A 25,798-nucleotide genomic window follows, 5' to 3' on the forward strand; every position below is an offset into this window, starting at 1 on the left:
AAAGAGAGCGTTGTTTGGGCATCGGCGTATCCATTTCAAAAGAAAAGGTAGCAGGTCTAACGCAGATATTATTTAAGGAAAAGAAAGCCCCGCAAATATAAATACATTAATGCGGGGGGCGGTTGGCTGAGAAAGCAACTTAAGTTGGCGGTGCAACGTAGGTCACTTTTAGTATTGTAGATCACGTTGAAGCTGAGAGGGTAGTTTACAACAACCCTGTAATCATCTAGGGGTATTTTACTTCTATTGTATTTAGAGATTGAACTGAGGTTGCGAGAGGGACCGTCCTACCCCTTCCACCACCCCCTTCAACTGACATTCAACAGGGGCTATGACTGATCTGTCACTCACAAGTATTTATTTGCTGATTCATGAGGATTTGGATTGTAAATTTCTGAATGCCTGGGCAAAATTGGTGTGGATACTGGCAAACTAAATGAAACTGAATTCAGATAAGACTAAATGCAGCAGTGTTTACACATATTCAAAGTGCTTCACGTACATCATCCTCGGAATGCCTAACACCACTAGGATGATAATACTGACCTCACATAAATTGTGCCAATTGTGTAACGTTCTGTACCGTTAAACAATCCTTTTATGAAGAGGAACCACCCTCCCAGGTCTTTTCATATCTTTTTTACTGCAAAAGGCAAATTGGCTCTAAAGATTATAGCCACACTTCTCACTTTTGAAGTACCAGATGCTACAGATTTCTCTCCAAAATATCTATGATTAAGTAAAAACTATTTTAAATTCTGTATACCTCTTGTAAACATTATTGCAGGATGCATTTTTCTAATGTCTTTCTCTTTCTCACGTTTCCTAAACCTTTTATGTTTCAAGTCACTATTTTTAAACCATTTTCTCCCCCATAACAGAGATTTTTGAGCTGATACATTATGAATACCTGAACTAAAATATATTTTCTTTCCCTTGAAGTATTGCCATTGCCTTTACCCCCCTTACCCCCAACTTTTCCCCTAGGAACCTTTACCATAACTAAACAATTGCCTATTAACTAAATAATGTGGGGTCTGCCCAATGCAGTCCGGTATTTTTACTGAAACTGCGCTTACACCAGGCGGTGTGAGACTCTGGCTTTTGCCCTGTGTGTTTATTCACACAATCTTCTACAGGGGGAAACTGCTAACATCTAGGATAATACAATTTGCTATATTAACAGTAACATTTCTCGCTACCTTTTACCTCCCCCCTGGAGATTCCTCCCTGAATTTCAGAGAGTAGAAAGAAAAGAAAAGTACCACTGGGGACTATGTCCCCAACATTTGATTAAGTTTTCCCCCATTCAAACAAACAATAAATACACAAGCATATGTGCTCATACATTCATATGTCTATACACTCCTGCATGTACACATACCTTTACGTACATAAATAATGCCACCTTGTAACTAGTTAAAATTCTCAAAAAGAAATTGTATGTCTTCTTAAAATGCAGAATAAGCTTATAAAATTAATGAAAATGCTTTTTATTTATTTTATGAAGTGTCTATTGTTTCTTGCCGATTTTCTTCCTCTTCCATTACATTAGGTTGCCTAGGTGTTGCTTTTCCTGATCGTTTTCTTTGCCATTCTCCCTCTTTGTGTTGACTCCTGCTCCCTTCTTCCCCTTCTTCAGGTGTTAGATTCAGGTCCTTATGTCCTTCTATGTTGCAAGCCTGCAGAACTGATAGTGCTTCTCATGCAGTGGATGTTGTCAGTATTTACATTCCATGAGACAGTCAAACAAAAAGGGAAGCCCCACCTATAGCGAATATCTGCCGTTTGCAACAGTATCATCATGGGGCGAAATTCCCTGCAGTTTCTCAAAGTTTCAGGACATAAGTCCTGCAGGACCATTTTCACTTTTCCTTCAAAGGGTCTTTAAGCTTTTTAACTTATGTCAGGAGCTCTTCCTCTTTAGCACAAAGCATACGATTATGTCCTGCAGTGGAGCCAAGTCTTTAGGTTTTATAGCTAATGCACAGTGGGCTCTTTTGAGGTTGTTAGCTGTTATTTCAAAATCAGGTATAATTGAGGCAAGCCATCCCCCTATAAAAGATGCCATTGAAGGTGAATGTTCTTCTGCATTTTCTTTAATTCCACAAAATCTCAGGTTTTATATAAGACTGTGATTTTCCAGGTTTTCCAGTCTATTTTTAAGGTTTTTATTTTCATGTTTCAAAAATAGTACGTCTTCCGAATTTGTTAGGCCCATATCCGTAGCTTCTGAGGCCATAGCGGCAATATCTCCCACTCAAGAGTTTGACGTTTCCAGTTTATCATCTATAGCTCTTATTGCTTCCATCCAACTTCCTTCTAGTTTTTTCTCCAGTATTCCCACTTGTGATGCCAGTTCTTCCTTAAAGTTGGAGTTGCTTACTCCAGCATCTCCATGGGACGTTTGTGCCAATTTAGGATGGTCGGGTGCTATGTTGTCTGCTAAAGGCCTTTTAGCTGAGTTAGAATTATCCAGCTCAATTGGACAGAAATATCCTTCCAAGACACCTTCCTTGGCCCTGGGATGGGAAGGTATCATGCCCTAACAGCCAGACAGATCGATATTTGTGAATTTTAGTGGTTACTCTTTGAGAATGGAGTCTTTTTTGCTCCGGGGATAGAGATGCTAAGATTAAGCGGCCATCTTGTGGCTCATCCAGCCATGCCCCCTTGTCTCCTCCCTTTTATTATCAAACACCCCTCCCTCTTAGCGCCACCACTTTAAAGTAAAACAAATATTTACTGGTATGACACCCCCCCCATGTTAAAGAAAAATACAAACATTTGGATTTCACTGGTTGACTTGAATTTTTTGTGAAAAATACAATTTGGGTATAATTTATTCAGTAATCCTATACACTTACCTGGGAGTAAGTCCCATTGAACTCAGCAGGGTTTACCTCTGAATAGAAGTATTTAGCATTGCCCTGTCAGACATACAACTTAAACAAAATGCACATATCAAAAATTAATCACCAGAACACTCTTATTTCTATATATTGCAACAAAGCAGAAGAGTGATATGTAGATCTACTTTGTTTTTCATCAGATCTCCAAAATCCATCAAACAGAGCCTGGTGCAAAAGACATAGAATTATCACCAACCTAATACTTTAAAAGGTCTGCTTATTTAAGCTCTAATTACCACTGACAGCAATTTTTGCATTTACTGCCAATTGCTTTGGTTTCCACCCTTGAAACATGCTGTACCACACACCCACAAATCCTCTCAGGATCCAAACACAAATTATTTACAGTGAAAGAGAACATCCATGTGCAGTCAACTGCAGATAGTTAGGTCCACAAAACGACATTGGTAGAGCCAATGAAATCTTGCAGTAGTGAAGTGTTAAGAGGCTTTTCTAATCAGAAAATGACAAGCACGTCTGGCATGTCTGCTTTTGCATTTGGACTGAGATCTTTTCGCAGAGAAACAACATCATTCTGAGAGCACAGATTAAGGTGCAACATACACGTGTTTTAAAATCACTTCTAGAAAACAAAATCCCCTTTTAAAACATGTAATATATTTTTTTTAACCAGAAATCAAAATCAGCCAGTTTATGAATTTAACCAGAATCTGAAAACAAAATAACTTCCAAAAAAAACCCACCCTCACTTCAAGATTTTTATATAGGAATTAATACATTTTAGCCAGAGCTAGAAAAATCCCCTGAAAATGTGATGTGGATGGGAAAGGAGTGCCCATTTTAGATGCCACAGCTTAGAAGCAGAAGGGACTACGCAATAATGGTTCCCCACCACACCCACACACACAAAAAAACTCAAGACACTCTTCACATTTTTATTTAATGGGACTTGTAAAACCCAATGACAGTTATTAGCTTTTCCTAGTTTCCTATCCAAAGAACTACAATTTGTCATAAATATAAGTATTTCTAATGCATTCATCTACACAAGCAACCTATGGATAGGCCATTATTCCATCGTACATAATAGAAGTCGAGGCTATTCAGACACAACTCACACTGATCCAAAAGCCAAGACAGCCACCTATAAAGGATTTCTGGAGGAATGCTAGGTACATCAGGAAAAGTTATCTTCTTCCTCGATGAGTTATCTTCTTCATACCATGCCCAAGAAGGGTGTGTTCATCAGCAGACAGGCAGGCACTATTGAACAGGATTAGGAGGTAAGCTCAGCTCATATATGTAGTGGCTAGGGATGGAAGGATCAGTTAAATTTGGTTCTCTTAGTTTCTCATTTTTTCCACTTTTAAATTCAGTTATCCATATTTCTGTAGCAATTTGCCATTAAAAAAATCATAAAATTCTTCAGCACTTTAGTGTGAATTTCTCATAGTAAACACGCTTTTGTATGCAATTTTGATAATGTACATATTTTTGCAAGCAACTGCTCCTAATAATGCATTTTTGTATGTTATTTTCACTAATATATTGATCGTTATGTACACTTTCCCCTAATATATGCATTTTTTTGAAATCCTGGTTGGAGAATTGCATTGCAAAATCCGGTAAGTGCGAATTTCAAAGGAGGGTTGTGTTTCACTTCTCATATTACTTCGGAAAGTGCAAATTTGATTCAGTGAGAACTTTAAGTGAGAACTGAATCAGATTTCTCCCACATCCCTATTCTCATTACTGTTCTCCCCGTTTGTTCTGCCTGCCATTGCATGTTGGGTGATTTGATGGCTTGTCAGCCAAATAGCTCCCATTTGAAAGCAGTTACTGCGCCTTCTGCTCAACATATCCAATCCAGAGTTGGGCACATGGAGGAGGGCAGCTGGATGAGCAAGTGGTGGCTTGTGCAGCTGTGAGGGGACCTTCTGAGCTCCTGGGTCTTTAGCCAGTACCCGAGTGACCACTCTGCCAGGCCTGTCTGAACCTTTCCAGTACATTGTGGATTATCTTTTTGGTGTGTGTGTATATATATATTGACCTGTGGTGTTTAAGAATGTTTGGGTGGAAAATTGGATGTGTGTCCCAGACCCTAATTTCACTACACTTAAGTTACTGTTAAGTAACTTTGTAGCCTACCCCAGCAGCTCAGCCAGGCAGGTTATTTTTAAGAAAAGACAGTGGTCTAGTTTAGGAAAACAACCGATTCCTTATTCTCAACTCTGGATCATACAATCTAAGTCTCTCTTTCTCCCTCAGCCTTCCCACAGATGAACTGCTTATATTCACTCACACACCTCTTGCCCTGCTTACAGGCTTCCCATAAGCATCTATCCAGTTGGTCATTGTGAATACAGGATCCTTGACTAGATGGGCCTTTGATTTGATTAAGCAGAGCCCATGTTCTTACTCCTTAAGACTTCCAGGACCCCGTGCCAGTCAGGGCCTGCCTCCCCACATATTCCTCCCACTAGGACAAGGATTCCCAAACTGAGCTTCATTCAAGTGGTCCATGGGATGTCTGTGGTTGACATGTTTGTGGTTGAAGATGGGATATTAAATATCCATGCTGATTTTTAACTATATTTATATTGTAATACAATAAAAGCAGCAGAAAAAATACAATTAAAATCATACAGCGTCTAGCACAGTGCATTACAATTGCTACAACAGGCAGAAAAAATCATTAAGTAGTTCCCCAAGACCCTCAGCAACTTTCAAGTGGTCTGTGGGAGAAAAAGTAGAACCACTGCAGTAAGAGTTGCCTTTAAAGATGTATAATGCGTTGCACACACTGACTTTGTTACACTCTGTCCCTTAGACACTTTTTTAGAAGGCACATCCTCACATCTTCACATGTACATAAACCCTTTCACATTTCCAAAATATCCATTACTACAACCTAACAATTATGAGAATACAAAATTTTAAATACTGAAGTCCAAAATTCTGAATAGGTATTGCTTCAAGACAGCCTACAGCAATAGAACTGTTAACAGAATGTGATAGCAAAACTCATTACAACATGATTTTAACCTGAGTCAATGTGACCAGCCCAAGACATCTGCCACCCAAGGCAATGCATCTTAGGGTGCACAGTACTCAAAGCTGGTCAAGTTATTCTGGAACCCGAGGCAGAAAAATCCCACAAATGTTTCTGCCTCTCACCATCACTACAAATATAGCATTAATAAGATCAATACACAATTTGCTGCCCCTTTCATGACACTCAAACTCAGCTACCTGCCTCACTCTCCCCTAATGGTAGGATTGGTCCTTATCAACAAAATCATTTCTGCCTTGTCCCTTTTCATTGTGAAATCTTTCCATTAAAGCACTACAGATGTTTCCAGGAATTTGCTGGTACCTTTGAATTAGTGCCTGGAGTGCAGTCTTGGTCTGAAAATGAAGAAAAACAGAAGAAGAAAATTAAGCATGGCACTATTGCAGCATAAGGAGTCTATAGATGGACATATGAACAACAATCCCTCTTTCAAACTGCTCCAACTCTGGGATGGAAAAACTACGACCAGGCTTCTCCATAACTCAGAGGTATCCAATGCCTTTGGAAGTTATTGGATTACAGCTCCCATCAGTGCCAGACATTATAGCCAATGCTCAGAGATTATGGAAATTGCAGCCCAACAACATCTGGAGGTCACCTTGTTGTGCCTAACTGATCACAGTATTAAACGCTATTAAATATAACATTAAAATCTATAGTATATCATACAGTTAAATCTCATGGTAAAATTAGCCATGTGGAACTCACGTCATACAACAACATAGTCTTGGGGGGGGATCACCTTCACAAGTTTCTCTAATTAGAACTAGTTTTTGACAGTTGTTGTTATTGTTATAACAATATTTATTCAATTTATATCCTGCCTCTTCCTCCCGAAGGAGCCCAAGGTGGCAAACATATCAACAAAGTTCAATATTTGTTTATAAACTGTCCCTTTGCCAAGCATCAGGTGGTGTACAGCAATATAAAAACATTTAAAAGCAATACAAAGCAATAGCTGAATTCAAAATCAGTTCTGAACTTTGTTTTTTTAATATCAGTTGACTTCAGACAAGTGTAGCTTTGCACAGATTGAAACAAGCTTCTCAGCTATCACATCACATGCCAGCTAATTTAACAAGCATATTTGCTAAGCATAGCCCAGCTACTTTCACATGCGGCAGAAGATGGAGATCTCTGGAGCAAGCAGGAAAATATATGAGTTGTATTTATATAAGAATTGTAATTTCCTAATACTTTAGGTTCTTGGAAAGCATTTTCAGGGTTAAAAATCAGCCAACATAATATTTTAAAACCTTGCTTTGAAAATCATTTGATATTCTAAAAGAGAAACACAAAACTAAAGAGTTGAGAGGTCTCTTTGAGGTCATCTAGCTAGCCCAATCACCTGCTTAATGCGGGATCTGCAATGTGAGATGCAACAACATGATCCTTGACATACGACCATCAAACCTCGGGTTAAATACATCCAAAATATTTCATAGGGTTTTTTAGAAGTAATTTGAAACCCTTTTTACCTATCGGCAAATGCCTTGGAAACACATTTTTCCCAGGCGCTCACACCTCTGCAAGAGTCTGTTTATTGATATTTATAAGACAACAGGCACATATGCTCTGATATAAAACCATGCATGAACTTCATAAATGGCATAGGCCAAATTTTGTGAAGGGTCAACTCTTCCTGCATGTACCTGAACCTGTTTCTTTCCCCACCTAAGGTTTGGCGGTAACTATTTATTTAAAATTAATTTATTTAAACTTCTATCCCGCTCTTCCTCCCAAAGGATCCTAGGGCAGTAAACAATACAAAAGCATTTGAAAACAATCAAATATCCTACCAGCTGAGTAATTTCAAGGTTTCCAGGAACACTATTTTTGAGCTATTGAATACCCATCCAAACAGGATGTTTTAAAAATTCTGCCTTAATGTTAACAAGAGAGATGTACCTAATCAGGGAGGGCATTCCATAAACTAGAAACCATCACAAAGAAAGCCCTATCATTGGGTCAGTACCAGCTACCAAACCCCATCCCTAGTACTTAAAAACAAACACACACATGCATACTTGGCAGTTCTTAACAATTAGGAATTACTTAAACTGTGTTAAGTGATCCCAAGTATGGACCCTTTTTTAAGAACAACAGAAGTACTTTGCATGATCAAACCAGTTTTCTTTGCAAGAATCCTAGCAACCAACACCAGGTACTAAATGAGCTACCCAAAACTGACCAGTGGACCATGATCTACTTTCTACCCACTCGTGCCATAAACATTCTCTGACAGAGACGCTCTGTTAAACCAGTGTAGCTTGTTTGAAAACAGTATCTGCAACAGTCATGTACCAACAAAACTAGAATTCAAAGACTTGAACTATGTCTACTAAGATGTTAACTCCAAATTACTTGGCAATATAGTACCAAAGGTGACAATATTGCATTACATCCAGATGTTTTTTTAGAAAGACTGGTTTGATAATGGGCTTAATGAATTTGCCATCAGGTATGAAAGCCAACAACTTTTTTTTCTTAAATGGGAATACTTTGAACATACCTTCAGTACCATACCTTCAATACCTGCTTTATTACAAAATTATTTTATATTGGTTTAGCAGAAAACATACCTTTGTCACTAACTCTGCAGCAGTTACATTTGGATTGTATGGAATGGGTTCACCAATATATGTACGAAGCTTGACTGGAAATCCACCATACGGAACAACCAAAGGTATCAGAATATATTCAAAAATCCACCTAGCTAATACTATTTAATGAAGAGAGAGAAACATCTGTTTTAAAAAAAGAAAAGAAAAATAAATTATTTAAATCCAAAATTATTTTCAATTGAATTAGTCTATAACTGTTTGTTCCACTGGTAGGATACATACATGCTGTATTCTGACTACAAGGGCTTTGCCATTCACTTCATCAGAGGTGTGAATTTAATGAGCACACAAAAACATCCTGTTGGAAATTAATGAGGAAATACTTGTGGCCTTGAATTCACTGGAGAGTCTGCACCCAGAAAGACCATTAACATTGGGGTGGTGGGAGTGACCAAATCTAGTTAATGTTGACAGCTTTCTTGCAGATCAAGAAAACAGCTCTTCAGAAATTAAAGCAACATCAGTTTGCAAATATGTAGCATAGGACATGTATAAAGGATTTTGCAGGATTGAGATTATTCTCTCTATTCCCTGTTTTTGGGATCATTTATTTCTAAGATGTGGTCACTACTATTTGAACTCCTGCATTCATATATACTGAATACACAGTCATTTTATTTATTTGTATTTCATCACATACTATCCCAAAGTCTAAGGATAGTTTCTACACATCTATACACATCAGTATGTTTAAGATGTTTATCTTTAAGCTCAAAAAGCTGTAGAAGCTTTAACTAGAGCTTTAATTGGTAAATGTATGCAGCCGAATCATACACATTGTTGCACAATGCAGTCGGTAACAAACTCATTTACTGTGATATGCTCTAGACTTCTTTCGAAATGTGTATAGTCAGCAAGACATCTAGCCTGATAATTTTTTCATCTTGCTCTATAGCACAATGGCACAACTCCCCCAGGTCCAGGATTCTTTTAAACTTGTGAGTTTCCTAAGCACATAATTTGTAGGTTACTCCTCAAGAGGCTGCCCAGTCTTGACAAATTGAGAGGGATGTTGCCCAAGGAATACAGGAAGCTGCCTTGTTCAGAGTCAGACCATTGGTCTATCTAGCTCGGTATTGTCTACACTGACTGGCAGCACCGTTCTAGGGTTTCAGGCAGGATTCTCTCCCAGCCCCGCCTGAAGATGCCAGGGATTGAACTTGGGACCTTCTGCAAGTGCAGATGCTCTACCACTGAATGATGGCTGTTCCCAAGCTTGTTGGGAGGCTGCTTCTATAGTAAAGCAAGTTTCCTACAAATCTCCTACCAAGACGGAAGAAGTGGGGGACTGAATTGTTTAAGTTGTGTCCAGCATATGCCTTGGCGCCTACTGCTGCTTGCATCTCAGAGCAGGGAAGATGGACAGCTTGCTCAGGGGAGAAGAGAGACTGAAAGCTGCTGTCCCTTTTCTGTCATGTTTCCATATCAAAGGCTAGGCCTTGCTGCTGCTATTCAGCTCTTGCCACATTCCAATCCCGTGTCTCATAAGGCAGAAGGAGAGAGACCGAGTTATGCTTCTCCAAAGTGCTTTGCACCGCCTCTGACAGGTAAAGTAAAGGTGTCCCCGCACTTATAGTGCAAGTCATTTCCGACTCTTAGGGTGACGTCTTGCGACATTTACTCGGCAGACCATTTATATGGGGTGAGATTGCCAGTTCCTTCCCCGGCCTTTCTTTACCCCCCAGCATATGCCGGGTACTCATTTTACCGACCACGGATGGATGGAAGGCTGAGTGGACCTTGACCCCTTTTACCAGAGATTCGACTTCCTCCTTCCGTTAGAATCAAACTCCAGCTGTGAGCAGAGCTTCGGCTGTGTTACCACCGCTTACCACTCTGCGCCATGAAAAAGCAAGCAGAAGCCAACTGGATTGGCTTAGATAAGTTTTGAGGATTTTTTTAAAAAGGCAGGAAACAAGAGAAGCCCCTCCCAACCTTTTAGAGAATTACCTCCAACACTTTCTCTGCTTTCTGGGCATCCATGGGCTCTAGTTGCTATCAGATGAGGGTGGTGGTGTTTTTTGGCTGCATACATAATGCAGAAGCTGCCCAGCCAAACACCTTCATCAGCTGCCCATTCCTTGTTTAGGACAAGAGAGGGGAGGAACAGAGAGGCTACTGGCCACTTTGTACTGAGGTTGTCAAGTGTGGGTGGTAGAAAGAGAAAGCAAGCCATTTTAGCACTTGGCTTGTGCTTCAGAAAATAACCTTGTTCCGCTGTGAGGAGGAAGCGGTGGAGCCATGCAGCATATTCTCTTTCCCTGAGGATAATCTTTCTTCCTTAAATCCTTTGGAGTTAAAGGAAAAGGGCAAGAGAGTTTAAAACATCACTGGCTGTTACCTTCATCCACTGAGCTCAACTACGAGGTCCAACAAAAGCCTGTTACCCAGCCAGTGTGAAAAGATTGCTAGCTCTCCTCTTATTATCCTAGCCACTTAAGTTTGCCTGTACCCAAGAGAACACAGGAAAAGACTGCTGTATCAGGCCAATAGCCCGTCTAGTCCAGCATCTTGTTTCCATAGTGGCCAACCAGATGCCTATGGGAAGCCTGAAAAAGGAGGTCCTTCTATCCCAGATGTGATTACTGTTTTCCCCTCCCAAGCACTTTAGGAGAAGGAGTGGTTTTAAAAACATTTTAAGTTAAATCTAAATGTCCACATTAGCACCAGAATTAAATGTGCAGCTCCTAGCATGCATGGGAGTTCCCTGATCCCTCAAACCAGGACTCATAAAAGCTTTCCTAATCTGTTCAATGGACAAGGTTACTTGATGTTAAGCAAGAACTATGCAAGTATTTTGAAACAGGCACTCAGCTGCAGACCGGAGAACAAAACCTTTCCCCCCCAGTACAGTAAATATCTGTAATACACGAGAAGCATGCCTTACTTGTTTGTGGGGAGTTCCTAAATTCTTCCTGTATATTTTGTGTATACATTGGGATGATGGGCTAAGGAAGGAGAGAAAAAGTGATAGTTTCATTTAGCATATTTAAAGTTCATACAATATATGGCCTTTAACTTGAAAATAAATATGCACACACAGGAAACTGATGCTGCCAAAAAAAGAGTTCTAGAAGTTCCCACGCATCCTGGCAAACCACTCTTACAATCTACCTTGGCTCCACCCACCAAAATTTCTTCATCCTGGTGCCAACCAAACCTCTTCTAAGAAGCCTCCTATCAGCCAAGATAGCTCAACAGAACTTCCTTGTACTGAGGAAGTATACATCTACATTCATGATGCTGAGAGCAGTAGTGTGGTGGCAAATTCAGAAGTTCAGGGTCCCTTCATGATAGTCATATTGCCGCCCTGGGCTCCTGCTGGGAGGAAGGCTGGGATATAAATCAAATAATAAATAAATAAAATAGTCATAGCCACACCCCTCGGTCTTTTTTTGTTGCTGGGTTGAGAATGAGATCCTTGTTAATGCCTTCTCCCACAACAACAGACATCCCTAGGAGCCAATAAGCAGAAAAGGAGAGGATGTTAGCTACTGAGAAGAGTCTAAGTCGCCTCATTTCACTCATTTGCTCTAATCAGCAGGAAAGGGCAAGGAAGCATATTAGACTCTTCTCAGTGGCCAACACACTCCCCTTTCATACTGATTGGCTCATAGGATGCGGGGACCCTGCTCCCAAAAAGGTAAGGGGTCTAAGACCCCCTGAGACCCTGGACGACTACGCCACTGGCTGAGAGCAAACGGAAATAGTGTTGCCTTCATGCCCTACTTGTCAGCAGCCCAGGTACATTTGGGTAGAGACTGGGTCTAGATAGAAGTGCTTTACCAAATGCCAGAAATTTGACAGTGGTTGTGTCTGAAATAAAACCAAGTCAGTCTGTTGTCCTTGCATTTTCTGCAATGATATTGTAAGTCATGCCATGAATTATCCTCTCCCTTTCCAAAAATTATTTAGACTGGATATTGTTAAATGCAGAGCTTGAAAGATTACTTTTAAAAAGTAATAAATTACAGTTACAATTACTTGGCCCAAAAAGTAGTAATTACCGTTACAGTTACAATTGCTCTGAAAGTAACTGATTACTTTTTCTCAAAAGTAATCACTACAATTACATTTCAGTTACTTTTTTAAAAAAACTCCTACAAGGTGCTGGCCTTGGCTGCTGCACATCTAAGAAGCCTAAAACAATATTAAAAATACACACACATGGGGTAGTAGAATAAAAAAAATTATCCATAAGATTAGATACCCCAACTCTTGAAATCAAATTTTACACTTGAAATGCTTTTATAATATGTTTCTGTTATGTCTCAAAAGAACAAGATGCTCAAAGAGCATGTCAGACAAGGAATGTCTTTTTACAGTCATTATGTTGCCACCAGTACTGAACAGGCGTTCTACTGCGGTGCTTGAAGGCATGCCTGTGTTGTGCTGCAAAAAACACCGCAGCACACGTGGAAAGCCATGGAGTGATGACACTTCCCTGCTGGGAGACCTCAGGTACCTCACCAGTTCCTCCTCAGCAGTGTCCACTGCTGACTTCTTGCCCTGGGGCAGAAAGTTAAAGAAGTCATCTTCTAAGTCATCTCCTTCCTGGTCTTTATCTGAAGACTGATCACTGTCCTCATTAAGTACACCCATCTTTATTTCAGCTTTCAACAAGGCTTCCATTGTGTATCTAAGAAAGAGAGAGGATATGTTAACACATATATGTTAGGAAACCATCATCTGCTCTTCATTTCCTGATGCTTGTCATGTCCCCTGGTTCAGGGTCCAGCCTGAGCCTGTGGATGATGACATGGAAGGTAGGAAGGTGACCAAGTCACCACACTCATGGGGCAGCACAGCAGACCCTTAAGGATTACCTGCAGCAACCCAAGGTTGTGATGAGGAGCCCCAGGAAGAAAAGGACCAGCCCCTGCCTACCACCTTAAGCCCTCTGATGCCTCCCTTGAGACAACATTTCCCTTGGAGTAATCCACCCAAAGGGCTTCCCTAATGTTCTTACTTGTTGGTATGGGTGGCGGCCTGACACGATTCCAGCCAATCTAGTTTGAAGCGAGGGTGTAGGCAGGCTGCCAGAAGAAGCCTCTTGTCCTCCCAGATAGCTGCAAACCGCTTTCTTAGGGCGTCACGCACACCTCTCAGCAGCTGAAAACAGTATGTGTACCTCTCAGGTTTGTTTTCCAGTCCTTCTAACTTGCGGTCCAGATTGCAGAGCGTTGGTAGCAAATACCCCATGAACATGCCGTTCTCCCGTTGCAGGATATCTAGGGACTGGGCTAGTGGCTCCATAATCTCTGTGTATTCCTGTACCACTTCAATCTCAGCAGCTGTGATCCTGGACAAGGAGCAGCGGTCCATTATGGCATGCATTTTTAGTGGCACAGTTGACAGGAGCTCATGTAGTTGCTTCAATGCATCAATGGTGGAATTCCACCTGGTCTTATTCGGTACCTTCAGATACACACCACATTGCGCATGGATATACTCAGCAATCTGTGCTGACTGGTTCTGCTTGGACCACAACTTGCTGCACTTTCCCATCAAGGAACGAAACTGTTTCTTGAAAGGACCAAGAAGACTACTTTTGGAGGAGTCAGAAAGCATGGCCTCTATGTCTTGTGTTGCCACAAGGTTGAGGGTGTGGCTAGCACATCTCTGGTGTGGTGGTAAAACAAAATGCTCTCCTGAGTCTGCAGCTTCTTCCTCTGCCTCAGGTCCTGTGTCCAGGATCTCACAGATAGGCACAAACTCCACCTCAGCCTCCTCCTCCTCCTGGTTATCACCATCATTGTCACTGGTGCCTGCAGCTTCCACTGGTTCTTTGGCCATGAAAACTCTGAACGCTTTCACAAAGTTGGAGCCATTGTCTGTAGTAGTGCACATAACTTTGTTGTGGATCCTGTACTGCACATGTACATCATGCAGTGCTTTTGAAAGGACATCGTATGTATGGCGCCCCTTCAGACGCTTACAAGCCAAGGCCCCGACCTCACGTTTCAGGGTAGTTGGGTTGATCCAGTGGGCTGTTACCCCAAAGTAACTCTTCTTGCCATTGGTCCAACAATCTGCAGTGGTTGCTATATATGCCACAGCACCCATTCTGTTTGCAAGAATTTCTCTCATGTGGCATGCTCTCTTCTCAATTCTGTCTCTCAGAGTCTTGGCACATATGATGGTGAGATCTTTGGGGAGTCCAATGCGAACCAGATTAATGAATGATGGTTTGTCCACAGTCTGAAGTGGTAATGTCTCCTCTACAATGAAATCAATGATTCTCCTGTCGAGATTGCTCTGGGTGACAGGCTCCCTGCCAGATCCCCACCTCTCAAGGGTTGTCTGCTGCTGCTTCAGCATTTTGGGAGGAGGGGTGTCATGCATTGGTTCAGGAAGGCCACGTCTCCTTGCCTTTATTGCTTCTTCAATTGCTCTCAGCTTCTCAGGGTGTGCCCTCTGAGGAAGAAGAACAAAGCATGAATCCAAGAAAAAATGGAAGAGGAACTTCACAATTTAAACATAAATAGACAATGGTCAAGGCTTACCTCAAAATGTTTCTTCACATTGGATGAGGAGGAAACAGCTGATCTCAGATTTTTGATCCTTGGAAGGCAGTAATTGCATCGTACAACAACATTTTTCCCACTCTGGCTCAAAAATGTACAAGCTTTCTCAAAGCCAAACCATGGTACTTGCTGTTCTGCAGATGTGGCTGTGGGCAACTGGCACTGCTTCATGCCCTCCTCCTCCTCATGCACAGGGCCTCCTTTCTGAACCTCACTTTCTAGTTTTGCCTCCTCAGGATCAACAAGCTGTGACTCAAGTGGCTGCACTAACTGACTGCTGCTCTCAGCAGCAAAACCTGCAACAGGCGTCTCTGTAATAAACAAGAGATAATGCTCCTATATGGATGAACTTCAGCTGTGATGTGCCCCCATCTCTTCCCCATGCTGCAAGATGCACCAGTCAGAGTGGAAGTAAGCAGGTCGATAGCACAATTAAAAGAGATCCTATTTGCATCATTTTTGCTCACTGAATAACCCTGCCTGGGCCAGTCTAACCTACTATCTCACAGGGTTGTTGTGAGAACAAAATGAGACTAGGGTTCAAATCCCCACATAGCCATGAAGCTCACTGGGTGACCTTGGGCCAGTCACTGCCTCTCAGCCTCATGAAAACCCTATTCATAGGGTCACCATAAGTTGGAATCAACTTGAAGGCGGTACATATATTTTTTATTTTGAATATGATGATTATGATAATAAATATGCAGCATTTCAAATTAATTCTGTATGAGAAGCATTCCATGCCAAGCTTGGAAAACCAAGAAGGAGGTATAAAATGTAGACAAAAATGCTTTTGACAAAATGCTGTTTATCTTTTATATCTATATCTATAATTAGCAATACAGCTGAATGATGTATGTAAAGTATTTTTTCTTTCCCTTTTCTTTTTTATTAATATTTTAGTACTACTGCTAAAGTTCTGATGAAAGAATAAAGCATTCATTAGCCAAATTCAAATGATTAGAACACATCACATAAATTCCACTGAAGTTGGAGTTTTTGCCATAGAAAATGAAAAAAACATATAACCTATGATAGCCCAATAGACAATCAAAACTAATATAAAACCCTATTGCTTCTCATTTGCAAATCTTGCAAGATCTAAGGTAACTCTAGATCATGTGAGTTCAGGTGATGCATGTTATGTACATTTGTATAGATATTAGCAGAGATTGTCAACAGTCTATCTCTCTCTGGGATGGGAATCTCTCTCTTTCTCACAGAACATGAGTTTGAGAGCTGGGGGACTGAGAGGAGGAGCTGCAAGGACCCTACTTCTCACCTCATCTCTGCCAAGAACAAAAAAATCAGCCTTAAGCCCTTTATTATACGCCTAATGATTTTTTATTTTTATTATTATTATTATTATTATTACTGAGACAGTTTTTGTCCCACATACAATTCAGTCTTGTGATTAAACAGGACAAAAATACAAATAAAAAGAAAGATGGAGTTCAAATAAATATACAATAAAAAGCTAGCCGGCATTTTAAAATTTTTATTGCTTTTTATTTTTATATTATATTTTATTGTATTACAGTTTGAATTCAATAGGACTTCCGGGAAGGATGACTTTGCTTGTGCCTGCTTTTTGAGATGAGCTCTCGTCTCAGAAGAAACTTTTTCAGTATAAATCAGTCAGAACATTCTTTTTTGACTGGTGATGATTTTTTCCCGGGCAGGGAAAAACGTAGAGATTAACCATTAAAGCCTGTTTTTGTTTGGGAGGACTGGATCTCATTAATTTATGAGAGAAGGTTCAGCCAGCAATGCCGGAGGACGTCCATCAAGCTCTAACTGACTAAGTGACACGTTTATCTTTTCTTCAAAGAAAACGAACTTAAACAAGCAAGCATCCTTCTTTCTATTTTTTTTTCCATTTGGTTTAAATCGTTGCAGCAAAAAAGATTTGTCAATGAATTGGCTATATAAGAACTGCTGGGTGAGTTAAAAATTTTCTCTGTTATTCATGAATCTAAGGAGGAAAGAAACTGAAAAAGCCTATCTTAGTTTTTATTGCAAAAAGCTGGCCGGGAAGTGCATTCTAAAGATATAAACGGAAGAGGGATTTCTATTTCGAGGAGGGAAAAGAAATAAATAAATTTGATTTATGAACTTTGGAGCATTATATGTCTGGGACTATTTTTTTTTTTGGTCTATTTCATTTTGCTGAATCTGCTTGTTCACGACGCTACTAACTCTTTTGAAGCTGGGAACTAAATTTGTTTTGTATTCCTGAATATAAGAGATAAGGCAGGCTGTACTGTCTACACTGTGACTTCATCAAGCCTGGAATATTAACCCAATTGTGACTGAAATAATTTTTGTTTTTGTGGTTTTAAGAATGGCAATCAGGAAAGTGGTTGAGACCATGGAAGAAATTATGTTTCAGAAAATAATGGATGAGATTGAGATAACGAAACAAACCCTGAGACAGGGTAGACAGGAGATGAAAAATGAATTTAGTAAAATGATGCAGGAGTTTAAAGAAATAGTTGATGAGATTAGAGATGAAAAAAGAAAAACTAAAGGGAAGATGCAAGCTCTGGAGATTGGAACAAATGTGAAATTGGAAAAAGATCTGGAGTTTATGGATACTAGAAATAAAGTTTACTGTTTGGAAATCAACGTTGTCTCTGTAGAAATTAATGAAGATAATAGAGATAAAGTTATTAATGTCTTGGATAATTTTTTGGACTGGAATGATGTGATGGAGCTTGACATAGAAAAAATCTATGGAATGGACTACAGATATGTGACAATGGAAAAATTCTTAAGAGATGAGCCAGTGCATTTTGTAAAAAAGAAGAACAGAGATATGACTTTACAACAATATTTTAGCAACATATTCAGAATTGATGGCAAGAAAATATTTGTGATAAAGGAAATTCCCATCAGACTCTTACTATATGACTATGGCTATGACAGCAAGATTAATATGGGATACTAATAATGGAAGAATGGATACTGAAATTACTGGACTGAACAGGACTATTGAAGACGGAAGATGGAATTAATATTGACAATGGAAGAATGGCTATTGAAATTATTGGCTCAAACAGGTTTGGCGAGACGGATTAATCTATATATTTATTTGGATTATGACTATGACAACAAGATTATTATGGGATACTGATAATGGAAGAATGGCTACTGAAATTATTGGATTCAATAGGATTATTGATAATGGAAGAATGGTTACTGAAATTATTGGACTTAATAGGATTATTGAAGATAGAAGATGGAATTAACATTGATAATGAGAATGGCTATTGAAATTATTGGACCTAACAGATTTGAATGAGATGGATTAATCAACATGTTTATTTGGAGAAAAATTGAAAGATATCTCTCTCAAGGAACTGAAACCTCTCTTTGACTTTTTGTGGGAAGAATAAAGTAATGTTTATGAGATTTGATGATTAATTAAGATAACTACTGGAGGAAAGTGATTTTATAATATAATTTAGGAGACAGGATTGTTATATATTGTAGACTTATAACTGATCTGTGACAAATCGGAAGTCAACATTTTATTTTATTGTTTAATTATTCTTTTGGTTTTTTTTTTGTCTTTGAAAATTTGAATAAAAATTAATAATAAGAAGAATTCAATAGAGCTCAATTTGTAATTAAATAAAATACAATACATAAGCAATAAATACAATTACAATGATAAATACAATTACAAATCCTACAGCATCTAGCAGAGTGAGTTACAGGTTGCTACAACAGGCAGAAAAATCATTAGGTCTGCAAAGGCCTTCAGCAGTTTTCAAGTGGTCTGTGAGGAAAAAGGATTGGAAAGCAGTGATCTAGTCTAAAGGTTGCATTTGAAGGACCATGTTCATTGCAAATAAATGTAACTGCTTCTCTGTGAGGTGTTATTTGGTATGTAATATAAATGCTGAAATGACTCTGAAAAAGAAATTGTGTATGCCTTCAGTCCTTTCATCTAGATCACTAACTTTGCTCCAGACTTCAGGAACATATAACAGAGAATTGTTCTGGTGTGAGTGGTATCCTGGATCACTTTCCAGGCTAGATACTTGGAAAGACTTGTGACATATCACTGAGTCATGGCTCATATGGTCTACAAAACTCAAACTTTTGTGAGTCACCTACAACTGACAACCTTTCTTCAATGGCTACTAGCCATGATGGCTGTGCTCTGCCACCCTAGTCAGAGGCAGTATGTTTCTGAAAACTAGTTGCCGGAAGCCTCAGGAGGGGAGAGTGTTCTTTCACTCAGGTCCTGCTTGCGGGCTTCCCCCAGGCACCTGGTTGGCCACTGTGAGAACAGGATGCTGGACTAGATGGGCCACTGGCCTGATCCAGCAGGCTCTTCTTATGTTCTTATGTGAACTCTTTTCTTGCCAAGCGAGTGCTGTAGTTTTATGCCCAATCATGCATGCAAAGCCTGTGTAGCTATAAACCCAGTGCCAGCAGGAGGAAGGGGACCACCATCACCCAGGGAAGAAGGAGAGCCATTTGCTGCTGCTATCTGCCTGCCTGCTTGCTTGCTGCTACTGCTCAGCTACCACCACCACCCTCTCCCTGTTGGACTTCTGCTCTGCAGGTGTCACACCTTGCAGGACCAGGCCCCCAGTACTCAGCCAGCTGTTGCTGATATCATCCACCTGTCCCTTCCCTGGAGAGGATACATAAGCTGGCTGGCTGAGGTGGCTCCTGCTTTGCCGATTGCCTGGCTTTTTGTGGGTCCTGAGTCATGTGCCTGGGAGAGAGGACTCAGAGCCAAGTGGGGATCTTGAGGGGGCCCCAATTAGTGTAGTGATGGGTAGAGGGAGATATGGTATTGTGAGGAGGAGGACTTGATTTAATTGTGGATGAGGTAGCTGATCTGGCATGTATAACCAAGACCTGGGTGGGTGAGCAGGGAGGAGTCAGTCTCTCCCAGCTATGTCCGCCAGAGTACCTGGTTAAGCATCAGGATAGACCTGAGGGTCAGGGAGGGGGTTGCTGTGGTCTATAGGAGCTCCATCTCCCTCTGCAAGCACCCTATCCATGTGACTACTGGTCTGGACTGTTTGCACCTTGTGTTGGGTCAGCAGGACAGACTAGGGATTCTGTTGGTGTACCGCCCACCCCGCTGCCCAACAGACTCCCTAGCTGAGCTGATGGAGATGGTCTTGGTTGTACTGTTGAGATCCCCCAGACTGTTGGTTCTGGGGGATGTCAACATACATGCTGAGGCCACCTTATCTGGGGCGGCTCAGAATTTCATGATCTCCATGACAACTATGGGACTGTCCCCACATGCCATTGGCCCAACACATGTAGCAGGGCATACTCTAGACTTGGTTTTTGCAACTGGACATGGAGATGGTGATCTGAATGAGGGGGGCTTACATCAGTCCCTTTGTCATGGACAGATCACTGTTTGCTGAAGTTTACACTTACAGTGGCTTTTCCCCTCTGCAAGAGTGGGGGACCTATTAAGTTGGTCCGCCCCCAGAGACTAATGGATCCGGATGGTTTCCAAAGGGCGCTGGGGAGTTTTCTGGCTGATAGGGCTGGTGTGCCTGTCGAAACCCTGGTTGAACTGTGGAATACAGAAATGACCCAGGCAGTTGACATGATTGCTCCCAAGCGCCCTCTCCTGTGTAGAACTCATACGGCTCCATGGTATACCCCAGAGCTAAGAGCGATGAAACAATATAGGAGATGGTTTGAGTGCAGATGGAGACGAACTCCTGGTGGATGCAATTACACACTGGTAAATACCCATGGTAAGCTGTATTTAGGGCCAGTGAGGGCAGCAAAAAAAATATTTTGCTACCGCTATCAAATCATCAATCAGCAGAGCTCTTCAGAATTGTCCAGGGGCTATTACACGCTGGCCCCAAGGACATGGTAGAACCATCTGAGGCCCGCTGTAATGAATTTGCTAGGCACTTCCAGGATAAAATCTTTAGCATCAGTCAGGACTTAGACTCCAGTGTTATAGCAGGTGAATCAAGGGGGGTATTCAGAGCACAGCCTTGTCCCAATTTCTTGGATGAGTTTCAGTTGGTGCAGCTTGAGGACGTTGACAAGGTGCTTGGACAGGTTCATGCAACCACTTCTGTGCTGGATCCTTGCCCTTCTTGGCTAATAAAAGCTAGCAGGGACGGAACTGCCAGCTGGGCCAGGGAAGTGATCAATGCCTCTCTGCGAGAGGGGGTGGTCCCTGGCTGCCTGAAAGAAGCGGTAGTGAGACCACTCCTGAAGAGACCCTCGCTGGACCCAGAAAATCTTAATAACTATAGGCCGGTAGGAAATGTTCCATTCCTGGGCAAGGTTGTTGAATGAGTGGTGGCAGGCCAGCTCCAGACACTCTTGGATGAGACCAATTATCTGGATCCATTTCAGTCGGGTTTCAGGCCTGGTTTTGGCACAACAGCCTTGGTCACCCTGTATGATGACCTCTGTCGGGAGAGAGACAGGGGGAGTGTGACTCTGTTGATTCTCCTTGATTTCTCAGCGGCTTTCGATACCATCAACCATGGTAGCCTTCTGGGAAGACTGGCTGAGTTGGGAGTGGGAGGGACTGCATGGCGGTGGTTCCGCTCCTACTTGGCAGGTCCGTTCCAGAAGGTGGTGCTTGGGGAACATTGCTCCGCACCCTGGTCTTTCCAGTATGGGGCTCCACAGGGGTCAGTTCTGTCCCCCATGCTGTTCAACATCTACATGAAAACGTTGGGTGCGGTCATCTGGAGCTTTGGAGTGCGTTGCCATCAGTATGCTGATGACACGCAGCTCTATTTCTCCTTTTCATCTTCTTCAGGTGAGGCTGTCAATGTGCTGAACCGGTGCCTGGCTGCCACAATGGACTGGATGAGGGCTAATAAACTGAGGCTCAATCCAGACAAGACTGAGATGCTGCTAGTGGATGGTTCTTCTGACCGGATGGTGGATGTCCAACCTGTCCTGGATGGGGTTGCACTACCCCCTGAAGGAGCAGGTTCGTAGCTTGGGGGTTCTCCTAGAACCATCTCTGTCACTTGAGGCTCAGGTAGCCTCGGTGGCACGGAGTACCTTCTACCAACTTTGGTTGGTGGCCCAGCTACGCCCCTATCTGGACAGGAATAACATGGCTTCAGTTGTACATGCTCTGGTAACCTCCAAGTTAGATTACTGCAATGCGCTCTACATGGGGCTGCCTTTGAAGATGGTTCGGAAACTGCAGCTTGTGCAAAATGCAGCAGCCAGATTGCTAACAGGGACCAGACGGTTCAAACATATAAAACCGATTCTGGCCCGCTTGCATTGACTGCCTGTATGTTTCCAAGCTCGATTCAAGGTGCTGGTTTTAACCTATAAAGCCTTACATGGCTTAGGACCACAATACCTGATGGAATGCCTCTCCCGACACGAACCCACCCATACACTATGCTCAACATCAAAGGCCCTCCTCCGGGTGCCTACTGTGAGGGAAGGTGGGAGTCTGGCAACAAGGGAGAGGGCTTTCTCAGTGGTGGCCCCCAAATTATGGAATGATCCTTCTGACCAGGTGCGCTTGGCGCCAACACTTATCTTTTCAGCGCCAGGTCAAGACTTTCCTCTTCTCCCAGGCATTTTAGCATGTGTTTTTAAATTGCTTTTTAAGAATGTGTTTTTTAAATTTGTATATTTGTTTTTAATTGTTATAAACCACCCAGAGAGCTTTGGCTATGGGACGGTGTACAAATGCAATAAATTAAATAAATAAATAAATAAAAACAGTAACATTTTCAGAAGACATGCTGAATTAACCAAGTGTTATGTTGGCATCTAAAATTCATTATAGTCAGGGCCAGCTTGATTTCATTAGGTTGAGTGTTCCATAAGTAACCCCAGCCTGTGACCCGCTCCTTCAGGGAGAGTGTAACACTGTCCAGAATGTAACTGGCCTATCTTCTGGACATGGGAAACATTCGCCCAGTGCTTCTTTCTTACCAGGATTTTAACTCAGTTGATTGGTCCTTCTCCATTTACACTCTCTCTCTCTCTGTGTACACACACACACACATATATATATACACACACACATATATAAATAAAAACATATATACATATGCATACATACATACATATATACACAGTATATGAGTCTTCCTTACCAAAAGTATTGCTTTCCCGTTCCATTTTTCTTCAGCTTTTCTGTACAGGCACCCAGAACAAGCTTCCATAAACTGCACATTATGACCAAAAGTAGACATAGCAACTAACACCTACTAAAAGTAGCAACCCTGTGGCAATATCTACTATAACAAAATACATGATATGACATGCTGTACATTTCCTCATTCTACTAATGGTAACCAAGGAGGCAGACAAGAAGGGAAACTTGCAAATGTGATGACATCACATTAAACTCATTTAACTAGACTTTTCTAAGGCAGTAAAGGTGATGGAATGCTGCTGTTTTTGGTGGCAACCTCCCATTCTCCCTAAGATTTTGAATCTCAAATTTCACAGAAAGGCAGGGCAGATCTTTTTTCATGAAAAATGCCCGACAAATGCCTGTATCTTGCCCATAGACATGGGGCTATGGCAGCAAGAAGGCAACTAAGATGACAGGGTGAGTCAGTAGCCAGCAGGTGGGAAATGTAGCATATACAGTGAATTCCAGGGTAACCCAGGAGAGACAATAATTTTTAAGAGAGCTAAAGACCGTTAGAGAGGCATTTTGCATGGTGTAGTTTCCAAAGTGTCTTTTGTAGCACTGCCTTCTCTACATAAGCAAGTTTTACAAAACTGGTAAAACTGAAGCCCAATGCCATGAGGTGCATGGGGAACACTGCCTTTCCTATGCACCACATAGAGGTACCAGCTTCAGCCTTCTTTTTTAAAAAAAAAAAAACAACCCTCAATTCTAACTGGATACTATTAGATTTCATGTTGCAGCCTAATTTAAAAATCAACAATTTAATTATGAAGTGGTACTACAGGAGAGTGGAAGGGCAAGGATCTAATACCTTTAAAAATGTTAGTGATACTATTTGCCTCACAGGTTATTCTGATCTTTAGCCATTTATTCCATTATTAGCACTTCCTATGTGGAGCATTTTTCAAGAGAAGAAGACAATAAAACACAAGAGTTTAAACCACATTAATTTCAGTAAAAATGTTTTATCATTTGCTTCTCTCCCCCACTACAATGAGATTCCAAGGGGCTTAACTTTTGCTGGATTATGTAATACTTTTTACAGCAGTTGTACATCCTATCATTGCCATTACATAGATATTATATATACAAATCAAAATTTCATATGGGTAGTGTTTTAATCAGCTATTTCTCACTTACCCCAAACACTTCTTGAAATAAAACATTTTTAAAAGGTTAATTTCTCATATGAAAGTCAACACATACGGGAAATGAAACATTTTAAAAACATTCTATTTCAAAAAGTGTTTTGGGTGAATGAGAAATAGCTGATGAAAGTAAGACCAGTTAAAATGCTGGTGTGTCACTATTTTTCTCAAATGTACAGAACAGCTTTGCCTTCCAGATGTTATTGGTCTCCAGTTCCCATCACCCCTGACCATGCTGCCTGGGAGTGATGGGAGTCAGAGTCCAACAAAACAACTGACGAACCATGGCTTCCTCGTCCCTGCTGTAAAATATATAGGACGCTGGGCCCAATAACCTATAGGACTCTGCAGAGTTGCGTAGCGGAACAGAGAGTTTTGAGCGAACTTGTGTGTGTGTGTTTGAATCTTTGCTAAGATTCTACCTTTCCTGAAAATTAGTCAGACAGAGACTTTAAGCTTTAAAATAAGAAACAACTACTTTATTCTGGAAGTACATGCTTGATAGGAAAGAGTCCTATATGTAGCTAACTAGCTAAGTTGGAGCAGCAAGCACTGATCCCAGTGCTGGTCCTCATGCTGGATGAGAGGGAGAGACAAAGGAAAGATGTCTGCTCCCCTCTTGAGAAAGAAGAAGACTGGGAAGGAGGGAAGGAACTGGGATCAACATCCTTTGCATATCAGTCTAGCAGGAAGGGACAGCAGGAGATCAAAGGACAGGTACAGCATAGCAACCAAGAGGTCTCCTCTCTAGCTACCCTTTTTAACCCCATGCAGCCTCAACCCACAAGTTGGAGTTGAACCTCATACATTCCAACAAAATATGCACTCAAAGTAACATTTTGGGACACAGAAAACTATACATCTGAATATTGAAAATATTATCTTACTAAAAGGTATATCATTTACTGGAAAGATTAATCAACTCCAGAGGTGAGGACTGAAATTTTAGGCAGCTTTTAAAATGCTGTCTTACATTCTACTTTTTGCTAAGCAGACAAGGGAAACAATATTGCTTATGCACAACTCTCATTAATTTCAATGAGAGTTACATTAGAGAACTCCCCTAGAGGATTCTGAGCAAATGACTAAAAAGAAAATGTTTCAGTTTGAGTGTGATATCTATCTTGTTTCCCCTGCTTTTAGAGACAGAGATTTATCAACACAAAGTAGATCTTATAGACCAAGAGATGAGGATTAAATATAAGTGGGAGGACAAGAGCATGTCTTGGCCCCTTAATAATCAAGCTAGCTACAAAAGAACAGTGGCCCCCAAACCTGAATTTTCTTCCAGTCGAATTAAACAGCCATGCTTAGGGAACCTTGGATCCTCTCTGCGGATAACAAGCCTAACTGCAAGTAACAGTTTAAATAATTATGTCATGTCTTTTGCACCCAACCTGTGTG

The 25,798-nt window shown here is 41.1% G+C and overlaps 1 pseudogene; it reads right to left on the bottom strand.

Annotated features, from left to right (window-relative positions):
- Positions 1 to 6,061: 6,061 nt before the first annotated feature.
- Positions 6,062 to 25,798, bottom strand: part of LOC133377379 (monoacylglycerol/Diacylglycerol O-acyltransferase-like) — a 28,187-nt pseudogene continuing 8,450 nt past the window's right edge.

This window comes from Rhineura floridana, chromosome 1 (assembly GCF_030035675.1).
Source record: "Rhineura floridana isolate rRhiFlo1 chromosome 1, rRhiFlo1.hap2, whole genome shotgun sequence".
Classification (NCBI taxonomy): Eukaryota; Metazoa; Chordata; class Lepidosauria; order Squamata; family Rhineuridae; genus Rhineura; species Rhineura floridana.